The following is a 17,539-nucleotide window of genomic DNA, read 5'->3' as shown; positions in this document are numbered from 1 at the left end:
AAATATACCCCTGCTATGAGTTCTAATATTTATTCCTATTAGAAATACAAGTAATAGCCCATTTATTCACTCTGGTAGTAATACATATACCTTTATTAAACTGGTTAGTAAGGCATGTAATATCAATCCCATGACAAACCCTGTTAGTATATCCCATTAGTAAAACATGTAATATCCCATTCCCCACTGTGTCAGTAATATAATATAATGCATTTTATATCCCATTATTAACCTTGTTAGTAACACTAATGCAATCATTCACCCTCTACCCATTACCTCCAGTGCTAATTTACATTATGCTCAGTATACTCCAGTTTTTCCTTATCTGCGGTTTCCAAACCCTCCAGTTGTTCACAGTGCATTAAGTTTCTTTCTCTGTTGAAGAGCCAATTTGTCTCCGGGTTCCGGTTTTTTCTCCCTTGTCAGTTAGGCAGTATGAGCTCTCCTCTTGATTGCTTGTAAATAAGTTTTAGCTGTGTGCAGAAGTAGCACGTATTCAGTGGTCGAGGCGGTGCACTCACTGGATGTACGAACAAGGCATGAGGACAATTTACAGTGTTAACACAATACTAATACTTCCGTCTTCTTTGACAACAAAAAGTTCAGCAGGCAGAAACGTACACAAGCTATTTCAGCTTTCTATTACAGTACGTGTTAAAAAGATTTTAACAGGACATCTCTGGTAAAGAGGTTCTGGCCTTTTTCCCTCAAGGCTGTGTCTGTTTAGTTCCTTTAATTTCCATCATGGCTCCTATTCATTTTTGACAAAACTAGGACATTGGTATCCTCCTTTTATTCCTCTCAGAGTTGTAAAAAGTAGGACATCAGGATTTTGTATTACTTTTCCCAGATTACTTCGTCCCAGGTAAAACCGTTAAAGTAGGTAAATGAAGAAAAGATCTCTCTCTCTCTCTCTCTCTCTCTCTCTCTCTGTCTCTCTCTCTCTCTCTCACACACACACACACACACACACACACAGCACTTTGGTAGAAGCAGAAAAAAATGCCTTGTATTCAAATCCTCTACTACTGACAAAATGAAACATTCGTGACTCATATTCCTTGTCTCCAGTGCAATATCGTAGCTAATAAATAATACATGGCAGCTTTGATATTGTATTTGTGATAATAAAGGGCCGTGTTATCCCTGAAACTGCTCACCATTCAAGTTGACAGAGAAAGATTGCATATTGTATGTTTTTATTGATTTTTGCTTATACTTAGGCAGCCTGTGCTGCATGTATTGTATGTCATGTCAATAAAGCAATTTAATTCAATTGAATCACTTTGGAAGTCACTCTAGATAAGAGCTTCTGTTAAACGCCTAAATGTAAATGTAACTGAATTAAATGCACTGAATTGAGATATTAACTTTCTGATACACTATAGAAAATACTCACAGGTAAGGGTAATGCTATTTAAAAGGATAACTACCATCCTTCTTCTTTTCACATTTGCTACAGTACATTCATGCCAGGTGGAATATATAGCAATTGAATTTGGATTCAGCTGTGCCATTCACACTGACACTCTCACATTCACTCTGAGATGGAGAGAGTTGACAGGAGGCTAAAGAACAGGAGCAGAGAAATGGAGGGACATGGAAGCATGTCTGCAGTGTGAGAGAGAGAAAGAGAGTGAGAGAGAGAGAGGACCTGCTTTGCCAGACGAATTAACATCTCAGAGCGCCTTCTGTGATACAGGAGTCTTGAGAAGGGCTGGCTCACAGGCAAAGGATGTGCGGTAATAAACGAGGGAGAATGTTCCCCGGGCGAACATTGTTCTGATTTAAGGGGTATTTCAATCCGTTCTGTACCCGGCGCTAATCTTAGATCTGAGCAGGGTGATCAATATTGTTACGCCTTTGAACCGGTCAATGTGGAGGGTGGCTGGGCCAGGGTGGGGGATGGTGGGGAAGGTGCTTTAAAACTGCACTTGTGTGGCATGGCGTAAAGTGGAGGTATATTTGAATGGTAAAACGGTTCTTTTAGGGAAGCAGAAAGCATCTCATTTATTTATGTGCCACTAATCAATAGAAACGTATTTTCCCTTGGCTTTAGGGTCATCATGAGTATTTCCATTTTTGTTAAAGAAACAAGGAAACGATTAATCAGTTAATCAGATGCCAGGACGATAATCTTATAACACCCAGAAATTCATTTTTGTTACCTGAAGGGGACACAAGTCTTAATCTCAAGAACCATATATTTCACAATGATGAAAACAAAATGTTTCTGTCATCCAAGGTATTGTATTTTGGCTGGGTGTCAGGAGTAGAACAGAATCCTGCTGTAAAATCCAGCTATGCTTGCTTGAAAACTGATCTGGTCTAGCTGGGTATGAGCTGGTCAACCAGCATCGCCAAGCCGGTCATAAAGCTAGTCTAGATGGGCATGAACTGGTCAACTAGCTAATGCTGGTAGATTGTCTGAGCTGGCAGCTGGTCAACCAGTTACCAGCTGTTTTAAAACCTAGCTCAAGCAGTTTTCAGCAGGGAAGCAGCTTCATCGTGGAAATGATTTTGGCTGACCTCAGGTCCCTCCCGTCTCACACAGCCACGGTCACCAGCTCCTCTGAGAATGACGAGCGCAGCAGCTGGAGTCTGGAGCGGGGCGGAGATGGCGGTTTGAGTGACGGCGGGCAGCATGGACCGGCGCGCGGCGCGCGGACAGAAGCCTGCTCTCCCGTGGCCGAGGAGGACCCACCCGGGCCCACCGAGCCGCTGCCCAGGGTAGAGGCCCCGCCCGGAATCCCACTTTCCCCGGCAGAGGGGGCCCTCCCCTACGCCACGCACAACTCCTCAGGCCTCGCCATGCCGCGCCCTAACTCCGTCGCGGGTGAGTATGTCAGCCGTGCCGTAAAGTCCTCTTGCAGGCCGACAGGCTTGATATGCCATAATGATGGAGGGGGGCGGATGGTCATGGCAGAATTTTATTACAGTATGTTCATACGGTTTTTGAGTAGTGTTTCAAACCATTAAAATTCTCGGTTTTACGAGCCGATGCTCGTCAATCACCTTGCAACAATGTCTTTTTTGAAGCAAGCAGGGATGCAGAGGTGCACACTGCCTCCGCTTCCACGTGATTCAGAAACTATCCGATGCGGGTCTTGGTTTGCGAGTGAGATTTGTGTCCGTAAGCAGGCAGAAGTGAGAGAGCTATAGGGTGCATCACTGGAGAACAACAATAGCTGTTAAAAGGCAAATATCCCTGGAGAGCAACAGGGTCAACTGGTTTTTGTTGGTACTCAGCAATTGATCAATTATCCCCTTAAGTCTCACCAGGGCTGGCCTGGGTTTTATGTTTTTAATAGGGCAATTTTCAATCACTATGGTCGCGTTAAAACGTGCGGTTCTATCTGTATAACCTATTTTAAGATGCTGTTGATTTACCGACAACAGTTCCTTATTTTGTATTAAACAATGAATAGATCCTGTCCATTGTCTCTATTGGTCAGTTTGCATTCCAGCCATGCCAATATCCACAATATACACACAGCTAAATGGAATGTTAACACAAAATTACTCTGCATTTGTAGATCGATTATAAAGTAGATGTTATCTACTTTATAATTAAATTAACGTAACATTACCAAAGTAAAACAAAGTGAGTGATTGGTGTTCATTTAAATACATTCTCAAAGTATTAGTATTCAGTATGCTTATAAATAAAGAAATACATTGAATAACAAATACCATATGACATTGTGGAATGTGTTTGACTTGATGGGGTTTGGGTATTTGACAAAAACATCAATCAATGGACTATAGGAATTACCATCGTCCCAATGGACCTAGACCACAGACCAGCATACCGTTTAGAACAGAAAAAACCATTGACCTTAGTCCCAATAGACCTAGACCACAGACCAGCATACCGTTTAGAACAGAAAGAAAACCCTTGACCTTAGTCCCAACTGACCTAGACCATAGACCACTGCACTGCTCAGAAAGCTCTTGAGCATTGTGCTTTGCCTCTTTTTAAAGAATGCATCCTGCGCGTGATGATTTTTTGTGTTTTTTTCTGAAGAGTACCGGTAAGACAGAGTGGTTAGTGATGGGTCATGTGATCCGTCAATAAGGAGGAAGCTGTTGCCATGCAGCTTGTTTTGAATGGAGCAGGAGCTGGTAATTTCTGATTATTATAGTAAAATGGCTGTTCCAGTGGGACATTTGACTAATTCTGTCCGATGTGTTTTATTTGCCATCATTAAAGTGTCGGAACTGTGTGACCAATTGAAAGCAAATGGCAGTGTCAACTGCATTTATATATTAATCAAATATTGTAATAAACAGAACAATGAATGCCTCTCAATTTTTTTTATTGTTTTCTTGTGACAGCACAAAACAGCTTTGTGACTTTGTCTGGAGACATTTACAGTACCTGCGGTGTTTTTCACTGTTTTTTACTTCATGGTAATAAGCCTGTAACATTGGTGTAAAAGATTGAAATAAAAATCCCTAAATGAGTTGCAAGCTTTTAGAATTTCTCCAGTATGTATTCAATTGTTATGTGATAGTTTTAAGAGAACAGAATCATCAAAACATAACTCAGTTTAGTCGCATTGTGAGCACATCAACCCAACAATACTATGCCATTTTGCTCAGAGTCTTGGCTTTATGATACTGTGTTGCTCCAAGGGATCTGAAATATCCTCACCTCTGATTTAATGGTTGACTACAATATCCTCCAAGCCAAAAGATAAGGTCATTGAAAGACATCTTGGATTTCAACATGAGTGAAATATATTTATGGAGGAACTATGTCTAAAAAGGGCTGTAATCCCTATATGGATCACTGGATATGGCTGCATTCATATTTCATTTCAAATCCAATGTTCTGGAGTGCAGAGGCAAAGCAACAACTCATGTACTGCACTGTGTATATTTATATACACAATTTCTCCTTATAAAAGGTCAGTATTTGGCCATTTTTCACACATAACCTGAAACCTTGTAATGACACAAAGAAGATTTCTGACTGGGCTGTGGGCTCTTTACTATGTAATTGGATTTTGGGTATGGATCAGTAATGATTTTATGTAAAGTCGGAGTATGCTGCTCACATCCTAAAGAGACACACATCAAAGACTCCCAAAGCTAGTTTTGTGCATAAGGAGTGTACCTCACAATCAAACATGCATATCTAATTACAACTTGCAATTATATGTTGCCTGGATGACAAAAAACTGTTAGAAATAGGCACTGAATTAACCTTTTGGATGTTTGTGCCTAGCTCACACAGTAAAATAGTATTTTATAAGGCCTATCTATAAATGCAATTTTGCTATTTTATTTCCACTCGTTGTATTTTACTCTAAGAATTGGCTCGGAAGAAACCAAAACCAATTAATTAAGCACAACTGCCTTTGATGTGTCCTTTCGCCTCTGTGTGCGCTGTGTTATGGCACTAAGGTTTTGACCATATTTTGGACACAGTGGTTCGCAGTCTCTCTTAACATGTAGCGCTGATCAGGATCTCTTGCAGTTTTGGAGTTATATAAGTCAGGGTAACGCAAGAAATGTGGCATGGACGCAAACACATGGTAGATTATCAAATCCCTGTCTTCGAAGGCTGCGCAGAGAACTGCCTGTTTATCCTTTCGGTCTAATCAGATGAACATGAAAACAGAACACAGCTTGGTGTATTGGGGTGCATTAAGTAAGACTCTACTGGCAACATGATGGTAGCAAGAACCAATTCAAGACAATACCCAAGTGTGTCAGTAATACCTCTAGAAGAAGCTGTGCCTTCACCTTGTCTGACCCTCAGCACTTACAAGGACTATTTCACTACAGTAAGAACAGTGCTGCCTAAGATTGTCCTCTTATTGTTTCTGCAGAACTACTAATAGATTGCATTTATACAAAAAGCATAAGTGCGTTGCTGTGAAATGTAATTTGTTGTCTTTTTTGGTAGAGAAAAAGCATAACTAAGCCATCACGGAGGCACAGTAAAAGCCACAGGGTTCCACAAAACTGGTATGACTGCATCAACATAATTACAACGCCCGCCAAAGAAATGAAAATAAAAAAGCTTGTAAAAGTCAATAATTATTTTATATAGAGTAATACAGACATGGATCAGCATGTAGCCTACACATGCACACACAGAAACATCAAAAGACAGGTGTACTGTAGGTATACATGCACATGCACCCACACACACACACACACACGCACACACACACACGCACCCACACACACACACGCACACACACACACACACAAACATAGCCTGCAGTATCAACAGTTGGTAGCCTTGGAGGGACTGTCCCTCGCTGGGGATACCCCTCAGGAATTGTGGTTTCTGCCTCTACAGTATGTCTTTGTGAGCCCTTGTTAAATCTATAAAAATAGTTTCGGGATTTGTATAACGTATATCTCAGCAGGCTGAATTCCTCATGCCGGTTTATGTAATATTTTTCATGGCTGATAGTTTTTAATCTCATGAACAGCGTTTCTGCTGTACATTTACTTAGTGGGCTGTGAAGCTGGAATAAGGCTGCATGAATTGGCATTTCTCTCATTGATTCATGCAAAGCTTCAGTGTCATGGACAATGAGACCTGGTAGGCTTAAAAATAAAAAAATGTTCCTCCTAACCGACTCCAAAGCTAATATGTTATGCAGAACCTCTCCTGAAGGGATTTGTAGAACGAGTATGTAAAGCTTACATGGGATAAAAGGTCTGAATGTACAACTAAAGGAGGTGCTGTAACACATGGCTTTGAGCCATTGGAACAGCATTGGGGCGCATTATGCTCTATTATGCAAAGCTCACTGTTGACCCAATCCAAACATTTTCATCTGAAAGTAAATTTGTGAAAGATAATATGTATTTGAAAATTACCTTTTATTTAATTAAACTGAACTAAATTAAAGTGCTTGTTTGGTAAATGGCTTATACTGGATCATGTTCAGCCAGACACAATGTTTAGGTTTATGGGAGAAGTTCATGCTTCCCTGTGAGGTTGTCCATAATATGAGATTCTCTTCATGTCACTCTACACTATGTCATACAGAAAGGATAATCCCTGACTGAATTTTCCTATGAATCTGGGCCCCAAAATTATTGCCACCCTTAATAAAAATTGAAAAAAGGCTTCATCAACAACATGAATATGTTATGACATATGGGAAGACTATATACTTTTACTTCAATATATGTGCTCGCATGTCTCAATGTTTTTTTATTTAGTAATCTATTTTTTTCTGAAAACCACAGGTGTCAAAATAAAAATAAAAAAAAGGCAAATTGCCAATACAATTTTACTTCATTTAGTTAATCTCAATCAAACAGAGCTATATTGCGTCATTCCATCACTTCCTGTTTCACTAAAGTATAAAAATGCAAGCATGCAAAATCCCTTTGTCAACCATCAGCATGGGAAAAGCCAAAGAACTGTCATTTAAGAAGACAGATGGTAATTGACCATCACAAGTCTGGTAATGGGTACAAAAAATATAGAAACAGTTAAGCATGCCGCTTAGCACTGTAAGGGCAATATGAAAACAAAAACAAATATAGGAAGTGGAAGTGGCAAGCAGATATTGTCCTCAGGGACGGTAAGGAAGATGGTGAAGGAGGCCAGTTTAAGAATTGCAGAGATTGGTTGTGGCTTGGGGTCACCAAGTCTCAAAATGAACCATCGAATGGCATCTCCATACCAACAAACTCATTGAAAGGTTGGCACGAAGACAGTCCTTACTAAGCACAATAAAGAAACCCAAGCATCTGGAGTTTGCCAAACCTCATTGGAATTATGACTGGAAGAGAGTGATGTGGTCAGATGAGACCAAAATTGAATGTTTTCACCAAACAGTCCATTGACATGTTTAGTGGCAAAAGAGGAATACATACAAGGATAATCACCTCATACCTACAGTCAAATATTATGGTGGGTCATTGATGTTTTGGAGATGTTTTGCTGCCAGTGGTTCATGGGCACTATTCAATGTCACAATTGATTCATACATCAAAATCCACAAAGAAATAGTTAAGTAAAAACAACATCCGTGCATCCATCCAACATCCAAGTAATGGCTATCTCAGTCTCTAGACTTAAATCCCATCAAATACCAGTGATCTAAATTGAAGACGGGGGTCCATAAGTACAAACCTGAGGATATCAATGATTCTAAAAGGTACTGCATGGATGAATGGTCAAAAATCACAAATTATAGGAAAAGACTGGCTGTCATCTTTGCCAGGGGTGGTTGAAGTATTAAACTAGGGGTGCCAATAATTTTATTTTTGATGTATTTAAAATCAAAAATGTTTGCATTTCTTTTTCCATTTTTCTCCCAATTTGGTTGTCAGTTGTACCCTGTTTATTTCAATCACCCATGTTCAACACCGCTACAACCCCGTCCCCCTGCGACCAGAAGGAGATTGACACTCCTTCTTCAAGCCACATCGTCTCATGCTCTGAACGATGAATGATTCCGGGGCATTCCGGGGCGCTTCTTGTATACGGCGACCTTCCCCTGCTGAGTTCCTCCCTCCACCCTCAGAGCAGCTGCCCACTTATGCTGCTCCCAAGTGCGCCAGCTGCTTTAGCAGGACCGGGGCACGAACCCCAGTTCTCAGTGTGCAACTGCATCGAACTGATGCCTGAATTAAGGTCCAATTCCTTAACCGTGCACCACCGCGGCGCTGGAACCTGTTTTTTGGGGGACATTTTTGAAAAATGTAAAGCCTGGTTGAAGTCCCTTGTATAATTCATAAGGCACACTACTTTGCACATGTTGTAGTTTATTACATTGACATCATTGACACTACCTATCAGCATGAGGCAAGTGGTGTACATGGGTTAGGAAAACAGACTGCTCTTTGATCTGTCAATATTGTTGTGGGTCAATATTGCTGCATAGTTTTTTCAGTATCAGTCTCTCCGAGTTGGCATGTCAGGATGGGACTAGAGCCGGTGAGTCTAAAATTATAATGCCATAAACAAAATGCTTTAAATCTATGTTGGCGGTGATGTCCTGATGAATTGGATGCATTAGTATGGGACTTTAAAGTTATGGGATCAGAAAACCTAGGGCAGTGGTCTCAAATAGTGCCATGGAGGGCCGTGTGTATTCCATTCTCAGATCTTGATTATATAATTAGTTCAATGATTTGCTGAATTGGAGCTGTAGTTTTGCACATAATGTACAGTGCAGTCTGTAATTATTTGACAGTGGTACAATTTCTGTTCTTTTGGCCCTGTAATCCAGAATTTTTTATATGAAAAGAAGCAATGAATATGAAGTTAAAGTGCAGGCTTACACCTTTAATTTGAGTATTTACGTCCGTATCAGGAGATCAGGTTTTTTTATATAAAGTCCCCCCAAGTGTCAGTTGTATTCAATCGCTTCCTTTGTGCAGGTATAAGAAAGCTTTCAGTATCTAGCCTTGATTATAGGCTTTTGGAGTCTGTTATTGGCCTTTGTGAACATGAGGACCACATGAAACCATCCTTGACTTGCCATTCTGGATGTAAATACCCTCAAATAGAAGGTCTGCACTTTAACATATTTCTAAGTTCAAATCCAATGTGCAGGAGTACATAAGCCAAAACAACAAAAAATGTGTCACTGTTAAAATACTTTGGTAATGCACTGCACAATAACAACTGTTGCTTATGTTCTGTGCTTTAATGCAGTTAAATGCATACAGCCGAATAAATCATTGGAATCAATTAAGGCAGCATTAGTTGGTTAGAATGAAAACCTGCATACGGTTGAGTTTGAGACCACTGACATTGTAGGGCATTTGTATGTCCCAGTAAGGCATAAAATACATAATACATATGTAATACATTAAGAAAAACACAGTTGAGTGGTTATCCAGTTCAGATTAGAGAAATAAATGCTTCTCTGTCGAGATGAATCACGCTTTTGAATGTGCCGTAGACCTTATCGCGGCCCCCCGGAGTCTTTCACGTCGGCACAGGGGTCTCGTGGCTGCATGGCGTTCCGCAGGGCGCACTATTGTGTCTGGCGGTCATGTTGCTCAGAGCACACAGGTGGCCTCGGTACGCTTTTTTCCTGAGACCGCTCTCTCACGGCGCAGTAATCGCTTGCTCTATTGTGTCGGCTCAATTGCTTCCTTTTCTCTGCCACCCCCAGTCTCCATGGTTCTCAGGCGCACGTGTTGTTTTTCAGTTTTTCCCACATTTGTTCAAATTGGGTTTTCTGCCTTTTTATATTCCCTCCTAAACAACTATTTAACAACTTGTATGATTTTGATTGATTGATTGATTGGTTGGTTGATTGGTTGGTTGGTTGGTTTGTCGGTTCTTCAGGTTTCTTTTTAGGTCAGACTAGGTCAGGGGCCGGCAACCCTGGTCCTGGAGAGCCGCAGGACCAGGGTTTCGTCTCCACCTTAAAATAAGCAACCAATTCAGACCCAAGAAACCAGGTGAGGTGAGTTAACTGTGTAATCAACGGCTTTCATTGATCAATTAATGCCAAGTAACAACGAAAGCCAGCACACCCTGTGGCTCTCCAGGACCAGGGTTGCCGACCCCTGGACTAGGTCTATCTCATATCAGAGCAGGGCTCATATCTGTTCTCCTGATCAGAGGTTACAAAGCAAAAGTACTGGCATGTGTTTCTTCCACCCATGAACCTAATTTCATTAATTAGTTATATCTTTTGGGTGAAGGATTTTACTCATTAGCAAATCCAGGGGATTGGAACAAAATACTGGGGATGACTTTTACTCGGAACTTTCCGCTGCTCCTGATAGTATTTTGTATGTTCCTGAGCCCTTATCGGGCCAGCCAACAAACTCATGTGCCTCTCTCACATTCCTGGAGGTCTGCCTAACCTGGGGGCTATCTTTGCAAAAAGTACATAGTCCGACCACAAAGTATGAGAACATGAACGTTATAATGATAAATAATAATAATTTGTTTGCTTTTATCCAAGGCAATTTACAATTCATTAGACTAAGCAGGGGATAATCCCCCCTGGAGTATTGTGGGGTTAAGGGCCTTGCCCAAGGGCTGCATGGATCTTATCATGGCTACACCGGGGCTTGAACCACCAACCTTTCAGGTCCCAGTCATGTACCTTGTAGAAAACAAATGACCTGACATCACTTGAAAGATCCACCTTCCCACTGCAAAACATAGTGAGCAACAGCTTTGATTCTTTTCACTCTCTCAAAGTCTCTGATTGCAGAAGTTTAAAGCAGGTGCGAGATAAAGAGTTCCACAGTCATCAATTGGGTCCAATTTGGTGGAGCCAGTTAATGTGTGACTCAGTGCTGCTCAATGATGAGTACAGACCCAGATAAATCTAGCAGAGCACATAATCTCATAAACACTCTGCATACATCGCTGGTGAGCCATCTGCTTCTGTTTGCTCTTCTGGCCTTAAATGCTAATTACACCAGTAACCGCAGGATGTTGCATAGCAATAGGCTTGGACCCAGCAGGTTCTGGGTCTGAATCCCAAATTGGCCATTGTTTTAGACCAGAAATAGCACACTCATTCATTTTTCTTTTCTTTTTTTAAATGTAAAACGTGATGCATTCATTTTTGTGTACCATTACTTTTGTCCCTGCTGAAAAAAAAACATGTTGAAACATGTTATGTTTTGAAACAGCTGGAAGTTGGTTAACCAGCTATCAGCTCAGACATTAGCTACTGACATTAGCTGGTTAGCCAGCTCATACCCAGCTAACAGCTTATGACTAGTAAATTATTGTGGAGACAGGAGAAAATTTGAATGGAGCTAATGTTAGCTGTTTTTTCCTATTGAGATGTTGTTGTTCATCTCTCAACTTCAGTTAGTGGAGGCGGCTGATAAACAAAATGCTTCTCACTTTCCTAAACTTGGTCTCATTTTGCACATCCAGGTCATGAATACGATGTAGCTCCTGATTCAGATAACGTTACCCCCCGCCCCCCCCAATTAACATTAATAAGAATTATTATCATTATGGATCTGCGTGATTCATTGTCTTGTAAAATCTAGAATTCCAGAATAATCCAGAAACATCACATCTTATTTCTGAAACGAGAAACCTTTGGAATGGAGGGGGGGTGGGTGTTTGAGAAGAAGCATACTTGTTGAGTTGAGAGAGCTTTCGTATCCATATGCTTCAGAATCTCCTCGTGTGTTGTGCTGAAAAACATTGTAACAGCTTGCTTAGAAACGGTATTCAAAGTGCACTTAATGCTCTGCACCTCGGGATGTGCAATTTCACATTTGAGTAACAACTTTGAGCAAATGCCATCGCCTTCTCCCCGGTACCATCGGCACAGCAGGGAGCAATACCGCAATGTGAAGTGAAGCTACAGATTTCGATTCCGACGATTCCACCGACCCCACAGGGTGAGATGGAGTGAGAGCGCAATGTCCAAGTGCCTCGGCGTGGGGTTTGAATGATGTGCCGAAGCACGATCAGTCTGGACTTTCATTTTATCCCATTCCCTCTGTCGCTCACCCCCCCCCCCCCCCACTGTCCTTCTCTCACGCTGTTTCTCTGTTGCCGGCTCTCTCTCTCTCCTTCTTGCTGTCTCTTTCTCGGTCTCTCTGTTGGAAAGGGAGTGTGACAGTGGCAGGGGAGCCATCGATTAATTCCACACATTCTGACTTGTGCAAACTGTAATCGTCCTTTTTAAGCTCTCTCCAGCTCTAGCGTATACAGGGCTCTGCTTTTCCCTTCTCCTATGCTCTCCTCTCCTCTTTCTCTACCTAGCCTATTAATTATTGGAGACTCGCTCACTATCTCTCTCGCTTTTACACACACTCGGTTTCCCATCCTGTCGGGAAGGAACAGCAAACTGTCCTTGGCGGTTCATTCGCTGGGCGCTAATGTAGCAGACGTGCCGACGTCCTCGCCCAGTCACCGCCAGGTCAGAATAGGAGCGGTCAGCCATGGACGGAATCGGCGGTGCGGAAGATTTGTGTAGGTATCGCGACAGGCTTCTGAAAGGGAATTCTCTGAGGGTTCGCGAAGTGCCGTCTGTGCTGCCGGTCCTCCTAATGAAGAGTGGGTTTAAGCGCTTGCCTCTCTCCCTCTCTCCCCGGCTCTCCTGCTGCCTGTAAGTAAGTAGCTGCTCATCTGGAGGGTGTGGAGGGGGTGTGCGGGGGGGGGGGGGGGGGGGGGTTGTTGACCTGTGTACACCAGTCGGGAGACCCATCCAGATGATTACGGATAATTAAAGATGCCAGGATGTGCTGTGTTATCTTCTGTTATGAGACCCAAAGGAGGGCTCACTTCTGTGGCCAGGCAGAGCTCCTTTCAAAAATATCTTCTGACAAAATGACATAACTTGTTTTATAAGCTGGATGTATGCCTGCTTTGCCTCCCTGTCTCTTGATTAACGATTGATGAAGAAAATAATTTACTAATGCATGAGCTAGGATACTCCCTTACCTAACCAACTGATGAAGTGAAGAGGAGGGAATTTTTCTTGGTCAGTGTACGGGCTGGATCCTAGCAGAGAACTCAAAACTCAAAACCACTCAAAATGCAAATAGATCCTTAAAATTCCAACTTTCAATTGAAGTACTTTTTTCACAGATACAACAGCAGTGCCCTACCTGGGAATCAAACTCGCAACGTTTGAGTTGCTAGCCCAGTTCAGCAAGCAAATCGTTGGTTGATGCAGGGGTTTTATCATCAGGTCTCCAAATGGATCCTCTTGTGTGCTTCCTACACTAGATATGTGTTTTTGCAGTTTTTTCTACCTCTGTTGCACACTAATTTAACAGCCCTCTTTGCTTTGGTAACAGCTTTCAGTAAGGCCACTTACTTTGCTTTGGTAACAGCTTTCAGTAAGGCCACTTACTGGTGGTCTCTTCTGAAAGGTAAGCTTTTGGGGTTTGTTGTCCAAGAGTCAAAATAATTCTAAATATTGTTACTGAAGCTCAAACACTGTGAAAATAGAAGCTTTTTTTCTCACTGAAAATATTTTCTTTGTTTGAGTGAATACAGATTATTGTGGCGGTGCCTGGTGCGTTTATGAATAAAATGGAGCCACAGCCACAAAACTGGACACATCCCCCTAATTTGATGAGAATATCACCAAAATGAGTATTTTGCATTGTTTATTCTAAGCTATGTCTAGGCAGTTTGGAGACTCCAAAAGGACACATGCAAACTACATTATATTATGGGCCTCATGAAGTGTAAAATACTGTATTTTGCTCACTAAATTATAAACACCTTTTTTATCCTGAAGTAAAGTGTTTGCACCTCTCCCTCTAAACCTACCTCTCCTTGTGCTCTCCTCAGACAGCAACAGGTCGAGAAGATTGTAAAAAATAAGTACAATAATCACAATACATCTTGTATAGTAATATATTCATTGAGGTCAATTAATTTAAGTTTTTGTCAAATACCTAATCTCTATCAACAAGTCAAATCATGAGTATCAAAAGCATGAATACAGCTGGCTCCTTATTTATAAGCATACTGAATAATAATAAAATGTTTTGAGAATGTATTTAGATGCTCACCGATATAAAATAGGGTCACGTCACTGAAAATGCCCTCGATTGTGCAATCAAAGATGTTTTCACTCTGTTCCTCAGGAATATTCATCTTGGAGGTCCTCCAAAGAAAGTCCTCTATTTAGGTATATATAAACCCAAAATAAAATTTTTGTTGTATATAAAATCTTAGGAACTGTTTTTGCTGAAGCATGACTGTCTTGTGTGTATTGAAAATGCTATGGTTTGCAGGGTGTTGGAAATGTAATGTCATTTGTTAAAATGCTTCAATACCATTTCAGTCATCACTTCAATACCAGGCTCGCAACTGGTTCTATGCTGAGCAGTTTATATTGTATTTTTTACACATGGAAGGGGGTACCCATATATTGTGCAACTGCATTACCAATACTGGTTTGAGAAGCTCATATGTGGTCTCATTGTGTTCCAGAGAGACTTTACAAAACGTAGAAAATAGCATTCTTATGTACAAGTTATTTCGTAGAAGTATGCAGTGGTGGAACAGACAATAATTATAGTCTAGTCTAATAAATGCCTAATAAAGTTCATACACTCTTTTGATGAAGACTTTTTGGTGGTGGAATATAAAAAAAATGATGCATTTCTTAGTAACTAATGTTATTATAAATACAAACATTATAAATGTTACACTTCGTACGAGTCTGGCCTTTTTCTTTCTTTTTTATTATTCAAACTGATTGGCTGACTGGGATGCCCCAGCCCAAGGGGAAAGCGGGTCAGGGAGAGACTGACACATCGTGACATCGACATTTAAGGTGACATCACAGGCACACATGAAAGTATAGTGACATGAGAGATTAATACGCAATTGAACATGGTTTTCGATTTTTTTTCGATTTTCCAGTATAAAATATCTGTAATTGTCACACTCCGTGCTCTCCAGTTTCTGTATTTCTGTTTTCCTGCCTTGTTGTTGTGTCTCTTGTCCCAGCTGTCATTCATTCGTTTCACCTGTTCCCTGCACTTGCACCTGCCTGTCATTTCAGTTAATTTGTCTGTGTATTTATACCCCTCTGGTTCCCTTGTTTCTTTGCCAGATTTTACTGTGTTTGTTCCATACTTTCCAGCGTGTTTCTGCCTGTCTGACCTGTGTATCAACCTTCTTTGTGTACCCCAACCTCTGTTTATTAGATTATCCTTCTGCTCACTTGTTACCAGGCTTTGCTTTGTTTATTGGATTTCGATTTCTGTATCATGGTCTGTACCTTTGCCTGCTCTGCCTGTCTTGCTGTGTTTGGACTTTCGCCTGTGACCTCGACCAAGATTTGGATTACCCTTGTTGTATCTGTTTGCCCCGTGATTGGACTTTTGCTTATGACTCCGACTACAAACTTGCTTACGTCTGCCAAATCAGTCTGCCTGGATTTGACCACTGCCTGTCTGACCTACCACTTGTTGAATAAAGACACTTATTCATCTTATTTCTCAGTTGCGATTGGGCCCTGCTGTCTGACAGTCATGACATGGCTGCTCATTGTATTTAAAGTTTTATAACTTTATAACTACAGTTTATCTTCATCAGGGTCACAGTCTGTTATTAACCTAAGTTCCCCGCTTTGTTGACTCAAAATTATTCTCTCCAGGGTATGTTTAAACACAATAAAAAAAATAAAGAATCAAGTCAGAAAACTGAAAAAAGATTGTGTGATGGACATTTTAGCATGCAATACAATGTTGGTGCAACTGATTTTAAACAATATTCTAATTATTCATTTCATTTTAGGTATACATTTTGAGAACATATTGAGCTGTACAAAAGATTTACAAAGATTGCCTGTGACTTTATTACAGTGATTTGCATAAACTTACTGTGAGTTAAAACGTAAAAAATAATTCCCAAAAGAGTTTTATCCTAGGAACCTTGTGATGTTGTAACAAGTTTATAAGAATTATCCATTCTTGAAAAAAAAACAAGCATTTGGAGAGCGCATAAATAGTCCTCCTGTGGGCTGGTTAAGTCCTCCCTTTATAGATAGACGTCTTTCACGTCCCCTCTTTGCTATTAAAAAAACAAATGTTAAAAGTAAAATCTCAATAAACAGCATGAATAATGAGATTGAAAGAAAATGAGCTATGTCTGTTTTGCTTCGGAAAAAAATAGTCCCCTCTTGGCAGGACTAGAGTGACAGTCCCCTTTGTAACATAGACATGTACGCGTGCATGTGTGTGTGATATTGTGTGTGCAAGCATTTGTGCTGGTGCATATGTGTGATAATGTGTGTGTATGCGTGTGTGCATGCATGTGTGTGATAGTTTGTGTGTATGCGTGTGTGATAGTGTGTGTGTATGTGTGTGTGCAAGTGTGTGTTAGTGTGTGTATGCGTGTGCGTGTGTGTGATAGTATTTCTGTGTGCATGTGTGTAATAGTGTGTGTGGATGCATGTGTGTGTGATAGTATTTGTGTGTATGCATGTGTGCATGTGTGTGTGTGTATGCGTGTGCGTTTGTGTGATAGTATTTCTGTGTGCATGTGTGTAATAGTGTGTGTGGATGCATGTGCGTGTGTGTGATAGTGTGCGTGTGTATGCATGTGCATGTGTGTGATAGTATTTGTGTGTATGCATGTGTGCATATGCGTGTTTGTGATAGTATGTGTGTATGCGTGTATGCATGTGTGTGATAGTGTGCGTGTGTATGCATGTGCATGTGTGTGATAGTGTGTGTGTGTGTGCATGTGTGTGATGGTGTGTGTGTATGCATGTGCGTGATTGTGTGTGTGTGTGTGTGTGTGTGTGTGCATGCTTTGGTAAGTGCGGGGCGACTCCTCTCCCTTTTCCTGTCAGCCTAAATCAGAGCTGCCATTGGTTGATGGATGGTTGGGGAGGTCCTCTGGGGCGTTATGAGGACTCTGCTGTCCTCTATCAGGGTGCTGAGTGTGCGTGTATTTTGCTGTACCTGCTTACTTTACGCCTTGGGACCTGTAAAGACCATCTGTTCGGATGGCAACATTTTTAATTCCCATGAGTTTGAATTCCTACAGTGGACAGACACATTGTGTCTCAATGTATCACAAAACTTCATCCAGCAAGAATCTCTCTCTATTCTGTCCCTCCTTCTT

General features: G+C 41.1%; 1 protein-coding gene across 1 annotated transcript in view; it reads left to right on the top strand.

Annotated features, from left to right (window-relative positions):
• The first annotated feature begins 2,697 nt into the window (after positions 1-2,697).
• Positions 2,698-17,539, top strand: part of LOC133123293 (protein TANC1-like) — a 70,803-nt gene continuing 55,961 nt past the window's right edge. Inside the window, exon 1 of the mRNA XM_061233638.1 lies at positions 2,698-2,836. The gene's annotated coding sequence lies outside the window, so the exon portion shown is untranslated. The remainder of the gene's footprint in view (positions 2,837-17,539) is intronic.

Source organism: Conger conger, chromosome 3, assembly GCF_963514075.1.
Source record: "Conger conger chromosome 3, fConCon1.1, whole genome shotgun sequence".
Lineage (NCBI taxonomy): Eukaryota > Metazoa > Chordata > Actinopteri > Anguilliformes > Congridae > Conger > Conger conger.
The sequence above is the reverse complement of the archived record's forward strand: the minus strand, read 5'-3'. Positions and strand labels throughout refer to the sequence as shown.